We start from the raw sequence: 7,390 nt of genomic DNA, 5'->3' as shown, positions 1-7,390 counted from the left end.
AGCAGCTATGCCGTAGTCTTTATCCCGGATTGCGCCAACACCTGTTGGGGTGTGACGCCTTAGATGTTTGGGACCTTGCAGAGGAAGCCGACCGTTGGGAAAGGGCCCAAGGTTCGCTAGAGTCATTAGGGTGTGACTCCAAAAGTAGTGGTTCAGGGATCTTCCAGCCCAGCGTGGTGGGAGAGGCTCCGTGTAGCCCAGCTAGGTCCCAGTATAGCGAGGAGGGTGTAGGGGCTTACGGCCTGGCTCAGTGGAGCGGGAGTAAGTGGGTGACTGGGGGTCCCCAGACGTACGAAACCCTGCCTCAGGACTTGGGTGGTTTCATGAGGGAACACCAAGTCGGGGACCTAGGCTGTCCTGTTAGCCCATTTGAGGAGGATCACCTAGTGAGTAGAGGACCGGGAGCGCCTGTAAACAGGGCTCCTGTGGTTCTAGTGTCTGGCAGTACCGCTCCAGTAGGGAGGGTACAGAAGTCCAGCGAGAGGAGTGGCATGGGGCTGTGTTCCCCGGTGGAGGAGCCAGTGGGTCAGAGACCAGCCGGGAGGGCTGAGTCTCCTAGAAGTGACCATGGCGACTACACGTCTGGCCTGGGGGATCTTCGCGCACTGTCAGGTGGACAGGGGACGGGAGATCTGCGCCAGGCAGACGGTCATGCAACATATGAGGCATATGTTACTCTCGGGGGGATGGTGTGCAAATCCCCAGAAGTCCTGGAGTGCCAGGCAATTATTCCACCGAAGGTTCTAGACCAGAGGTTGGAAGGCCAGGTTCAGGAGCAGCCTGACCTGAAGGGTCTGACTACTGTAACCAGTGTCCTGACCGGTTCTTCTTCCAGAGGGACCGCCCCAGTTGGTAGGGAGCAGGACTCTGGAAGGGGGTGCAGAGGGTGGGAGAGCCCACCTCTGACCCCGGTGCAACCTGAGGGGTTAAACCCTAGGTTGGGAGACCAGTTCTCAGGGAGGGGTCCTGAGCTGGTTGGTGAGTTATGTTACGGGGTCGCCTCTCAGAGGAAGAGAGGGCGGAACCCTAGGAGAAGAGGTAGGGGGAGGAGAGCCTCACCCGTGACTTTTGGTCAGTCTGAGGGTACGGACCCTAGGCTGGAGGATCAGTGGCAGTTTAGAACTGCCCTGATGAGGGGTAGAGTGGAGAATGGTCACTATGTGCCAGGGGTTACTGCCCCCCACTCTGTGGTTAGGCAAGGACCAGTGGCGCCTAGGTGGTCTAGGGCCTGGTCCGGGCCACGGACAGCTGAGGAGTACCAGGGGGGTAGCCCAGTTGGTCCGCCAAGTTTTTTCAGAGGAAACCCTGTGAGTTCAGCGTGGCGTAAAACCGGAGAGTGTCCCTGCCGTTGCGGGCCTGCGTCCGTGTTTTATCGCCCCAAGCAGGGAAGACCATCACGGTGGTGATTGGTCTACCCTGCGTTTTGGCTGGAAGGGGGTCGTGTTGGACTTGGCCCTTCTGGCCGGTTCACCCCGAGACTTTTTGCTTAATATTGTGACTTGGTGTAATGGATTTTGGTTTCTGCGCACTTTACCGCTGTGTCTCAGGGTAAAGTGCGTGCGTGTTGTGAGGTTGGCCTGCCCTCCCATAGGAATGCATGGGGGGATGTATGTGTCCCGGTAGTTCCTGATGCGTGGGGTGTGCAGGCCCGTGTCTGGTATGTGCGGACTCGTGGGAGTGAATGCTGCGCGTTGATGTGTGCGGCGTGCATGTACCTGGTGTGGAAGTGCCACTTCTAGAAGTGGGCACTTCAGTGTGCAGTCTGAAATGTGTGGCTTGTCTGGCGATTGGCTGGTGAGGTCAGGTGACGGACTAGGGAATTCCCCAGAGTCAGGAGGAGTCACCCAGTGGTGAATGGGGAGTTAGCATGTTGATGGCTGGGGAGGAGTGTACCTGGGTCCTGAATAGGACAGGGCTTCCCCCACACAATGCTGGCGCCGGCCCCTGTGGTGCGTCTAATGACCCTAGCCCTGCCAGTGAATAGGGAGAGGGGCTGAGCAAAACAAAGTGCTCAGGAACCTGTTGGAACTGGTTCGCCCCTTCCCTGCACCTTAGACAAAGGATTTGACTGTATAAAAATGGGGCTGTGTCCCCACAGAAGTTGTTCTCTTGCAGGATCCACTTGAGGGGGGGCCTGCTGCTGCTGGGCGCCAGGAGAGACCGCCACTGGGGACTGCCTCCCTGCTGGAGGGCCCTGTGAGCTGGCTCTGGGCCCAGCCTTTGCCCCCTGCTCTCTGAAGGACCTCTTTGTTGCTGAACCCTGCTTGCAGCGCCTGGGAGCGCTTTTTGGACTTCCTAGCGCTGGGCGCGCTGTTTTGCTGGACCTTCCTTTGTTTATAGCGCTGGGAGCGCTGGTTTACTTTATAGCGCTGTGAGCGCTTGGGATCCGATAGCGGGTGCCCACTCCGCGATCCGGACGGTGTCTGCCAAGTTCGGCGGGTGCCCACCCCGCCGTTGTGCTCGCTGGCGAGGGAGCCTACCCCTCTCATTTGCCAAGGAATTCACCGCCGCGGCCGGGCTTCAGCCGGAAGTCAGGCAGGCCTGGGGGCGGGTCCCGAGACGGAAGCAGGAAGCGGACGGGAGCCTACCCCGCGCTCCTGTGCAGTGAAGATCCAGGCGGGAGCCTACCCCGCGCTGGACCCGAGCGAGGAGAAGTGCGGCCGGAGCTGGTGCGGAGGGGGCGCGAGGCACATTGTCGGTGCCTGCCCCTCCGCGTTGCAAGGAAGCCTCGGCGTCCGCCGGGAGGAGAGACAACGCGGGAGTCCCCGATCAGCCCGGTGAGTGTGTAGCAGGGCTGGGGGACTCCGCGCATGCGCTGGGGGTGCGGGGGCCGTGTCAGAGCCCCGTGAAGGCTCCAACGTTGCCTGGCCGAGTAGTGGCCACCGGAGCGGCCCCAGAAGGCAGTGGGCTGCTCCAGCGTGAAGGGCACCATTCTTTCCGAGCCCCGTGAGGCTCCAACGACGGGGGCATTTCTTGTTTAGAGCCTGCGAGGCTCTTGGTGGCATTTCCGGCTGTCTTGGGCCCACGAGGCTCCAAACGAAGGGGAGCACGATTGTTTCTCGAGCCCAGTGAGGCTCCAACGTTGTGCTGAGCCACGAAGGCTCCAGAGGGCACATTTTTAATGATCAGAGCCCAGAGGGGCTCCAGAGGCACGCAGAGTGCCTGAAATTCGTTTTCCAGCTGCCCAGCACTTAGTGGGCAGCTGCCACGTTTAGGTGGGGGACCATTCTTGGTCTAGTCTGCGCAGCTGGCGCAGCTTAACTTTGTTGAACGCAGGGCGTCCTAGCCCCTTCCAGGCCAGTTGGCCCAGGGACTGCCACAGGTGGTGGCATAGGAGTTTTGCGCAATTATGTTCCTACTTGCACCTCTGAATGTGTGTTGATGCATCATGTGCCATTGCTTTTACACCTCTGAATGTTTTATGCATCATGTGTGTTCCTTCCGTGCACCTCTGAATGTGTGTTGATGCATCATGTGCCATTGCTTTTACACCTCTGAATGTTTTAGGCATCATGTGTTTTTCCTTCCATACACCTCTGAATGTGATGCATCATGTGTAACGTTCTATTACCCCTACAGGTATTGTGATACATAGGTGGTTGTTGCTTTCTCCTAGTGCAGGTGGTGCTAGTGAGGTTCTAGTCCCCTGCGTGACAGTCTCCTAAGGTAGTTAGGGTTACGTAGGTGGTACTTCCCCGATACCAGTAAGTACTGGTTGTGTGCTATACAGATTATTTTTGTGCTACAGTGATCGTATATATTTTGTGTGCTAAATATCTAAAAAGTGCTACTTCCTGACAGTGGTCCAGGTGGCCCTGTCTTGTACATAATCCCTTGTAAATTCTGCCCGTGCCTGTTGGCACATTGTAAAGTGTGTATGTTTATCTAATGTGTTGTGTATAATACAAAGGTTATTTTTATAGAATACCTTGTGTGGAGTTTCCTTTGTGGTGGGCCTTGGGTGTTGTTGCTGGGTGCGCGCGCAAACGCTTTACACATTGCCTCAGAGATAAGCCTGACTGCTCGTGCCAAGCTACCAAGGGGGTGAGCAGGGGTTATCTTTGGCGTGTAACTTCCTTGCCCTGACTAGAGTGGTGGTTTCTGCCTGACTTTGGCGCAAGCCTTAGCCAACCAGAATTCGCCAGGTCTAACACCCAGGTTTCCTATGTTTCTGATGAGACCATCCGGACTTCTATCACAAACACGATAAACGCATGATTCATCCCAGGCGTATTCTTTTTATTAAAAACCCAATGCATTTCGGACTGCACGAGTCCTTCGTCAGGGGTTACTACAAATAAAACATGTCGTAATTAATAATCAAGTACATGTAGCATGATACATATCTTCAACAATATCCTATGTCTAGCGATAATCTCTTATACTCCTCAAATTATTGTGCACAAATGTGAAAACAAAAAAAAGAATAAATAAAATATGCAAACATCCCCCTTATTATCTTGCCCCCGTGAACATCCCCTTCTGCTTTATGCTGCGGAGTTTCTTAGCTAACTACCATATCCCGTGTATATGTTTAATAAAATCCCTTTAATGGACAGCCACTCGCTTTGAACTGATATGAATTTCCCCTATCTATCGCGTTCTATTACTAAAACATCAGTGAGTATTACTCCTGTGAGTGATTTAACGCTCCTAAATGAGGCATTCCGCCCGTGAGGTCCTGACTCTGTTGCACCTCCCTCTATTTTCCCTGTTTCAAACGATCATGCCCTATTGCATTCAGCTAAAGTGCGCACGTACCTGCCCCGGGATGTTACAATCTCTCCGTCCTCATCTCGGATAAAGTGTTAACCCGCCTGCTAAAACGCTCGGTTTTTAAACCTCGTGTGAAAATTGAAATCCCTCTCTGGTGCGTGCGTGTGCTAATTAGTCACCTGGTCAGAGCCTTTACTACTCCGCAGTTGATTAAAACTACAATCCCCAAAGTGCATTGCTTGTTCATATTCCCAATGCCTACACAAACATAAAAGTGCTGCAGTAATGATTTCCAAAATAAAATCGTCCATGAATTAAATAAACATGCGTGAAACAGATGCTATTTACAAATGCTGCTTTCCCTCTTTGTTGAAGAAACTGCTTGACATATGACCCCCAGTTCAAAAAGAACGTGATGTTAAAGCCTTTGTGTGGAACGAGCTTCCAACTCCATTTCGTCTTTTCACCTGCTTAACATACTGGGTGCAAACCACAAATAGGGCAATAAATCATGATTAATGAAGGGAAGTAATGGGATGCACACCAAAATTCAATTCCGATTCCAATGTTTGTCAGAAGTCATCCAGGAGTGCGTGCGTAACTGGTATAGTGCCTTGCCCTGATGGCACTAGATATACTATGAATAAAGAGGGGCGTCATTACGCCCCAAAACCAGTCGCACAGCAACATACACAAGTCCGCAAATATTTAAATTAATCCGTGTTTTGGTGATTGTTCGATCAATTTTCTGCTTCAACTCAACTCCACTTGCTCCACACTTGGAGAATCATACAATTTCCCAGGTTTCCTATGTTTCTGATGAGACCATCCGGACTTCTATCACAAACACGATAAACGCATGATTCATCCCAGGCGTATTCTTTTTATTAAAAACCCAATGCATTTCGGACTGCACGAGTCCTTCGTCAGGGGTTACTACAAATAAAACATGTCGTAATTAATAATCAAGTACATGTAGCATGATACATATCTTCAACAATATCCTATGTCTAGCGATAATCTCTTATACTCCTCAAATTATTGTGCACAAATGTGAAAACAAAAAAAAGAATAAATAAAATATGCAAACATCCCCCTTATTATCTTGCCCCCGTGAACATCCCCTTCTGCTTTATGCTGCGGAGTTTCTTAGCTAACTACCATATCCCGTGTATATGTTTAATAAAATCCCTTTAATGGACAGCCACTCGCTTTGAACTGATATGAATTTCCCCTATCTATCGCGTTCTATTACTAAAACATCAGTGAGTATTACTCCTGTGAGTGATTTAACACTCCTAAATGAGGCATTCCGCCCGTGAGGTCCTGACTCTGTTGCACCTCCCTCTATTTTCCCTGTTTCAAACGATCATGCCCTATTGCATTCAGCTAAAGTGCGCACGTACCTGCCCCGGGATGTTACAATCTCTCCGTCCTCATCTCGGATAAAGTGTTAACCCGCCTGCTAAAACGCTCGGTTTTTAAACCTCGCGTGAAAATTGAAATCCCTCTCTGGTGCGTGCGTGTGCTAATTAGTCACCTGGTCAGAGCCTTTACTACTCCGCAGTTGATTAAAACTACAATCCCCAAAGTGCATTGCTTGTTCATATTCCCAATGCCTACACAAACATAAAAGTGCTGCAGTAATGATTTCCAAAATAAAATCGTCCATGAATTAAATAAACATGCGTGAAACAGATGCTATTTACAAATGCTGCTTTCCCTCTTTGTTGAAGAAACTGCTTGACATATGACCCCCAGTTCAAAAAGAACGTGATGTTAAAGCCTTTGTGTGGAACGAGCTTCCAACTCCATTTAGTCTTTTCACCTGCTTAACATACTGGGTGCAAACCACAAATAGGGCAATAAATCATGATTAATGAAGGGAAGTAATGGGATGCACACCAAAATTCAATTCCGATTCCAATGTTTGTCAGAAGTCATCCAGGAGTGCGTGCGTAACTGGTATAGTGCCTTGCCCTGATGGCACTAGATATACTATGAATAAAGAGGGGCGTCATTACGCCCCAAAACCAGTCGCACAGCAACATACACAAGTCCGCAAATATTTAAATTAATCCGTGTTTTGGTGATTGTTCGATCAATTTTCTGCTTCAACTCAACTCCACTTGCTCCACACTTGGAGAATCATACAATTTCCCAGGTTTCCTATGTTTCTGATGAGACCATCCGGACTTCTATCACAAACACGATAAACGCATGATTCATCCCAGGCGTATTCTTTTTATTAAAAACCCAATGCATTTCGGACTGCACGAGTCCTTCGTCAGGGGTTACTACAAATAAAACATGTCGTAATTAATAATCAAGTACATGTAGCATGATACATATCTTCAACAATATCCTATGTCTAGCGATATCCTATGTCTAGCGATAATCTCTGATACACCAGACCTTTAAAAGTTTTTGTAGATCTGTGAACAAGGGTACAATGACCCCAGTGATATAAGACCAATTTGGTATCTGTAAAAAAAGGGAAAACAACAATACAAATGAGTTATCGCTGTTGGTTTTAACACATCACCATACTTCTGGTTTATCTGATTAGAATTCATTTTGTTTTCGTGATATATTTTTCTAAATATATATTTTTCATTCTATATCAACGTGGGTGAGGTATTTTTACTCACTACCCAATTTTTTGTAGAAATGG

The 7,390-nt window shown here is 49.6% G+C and overlaps 1 long non-coding RNA gene across 1 annotated transcript; it reads right to left on the bottom strand.

Moving 5' to 3' along the window:
• Positions 1–4,218: 4,218 nt before the first annotated feature.
• Positions 4,219–6,221, bottom strand: LOC146816649 (uncharacterized). Its single transcript, XR_014962930.1, has 2 exons — positions 6,123–6,221; positions 4,219–5,652 (listed from the first exon to the last, which is right to left on the bottom strand). It is a non-coding gene; the product is annotated as an uncharacterized LOC146816649 (long non-coding RNA).
• Positions 6,222–7,390: the final 1,169 nt, after the last annotated feature.

The sequence above is a fragment of the Triturus cristatus genome, chromosome 6 (genome assembly GCF_964204655.1).
Source record: "Triturus cristatus chromosome 6, aTriCri1.1, whole genome shotgun sequence".
Taxonomy (NCBI): Eukaryota; Metazoa; Chordata; class Amphibia; order Caudata; family Salamandridae; genus Triturus; species Triturus cristatus.
Note: the sequence above shows the minus strand (reverse complement) of the source record. Positions and strands in the feature narration are given on the sequence as shown.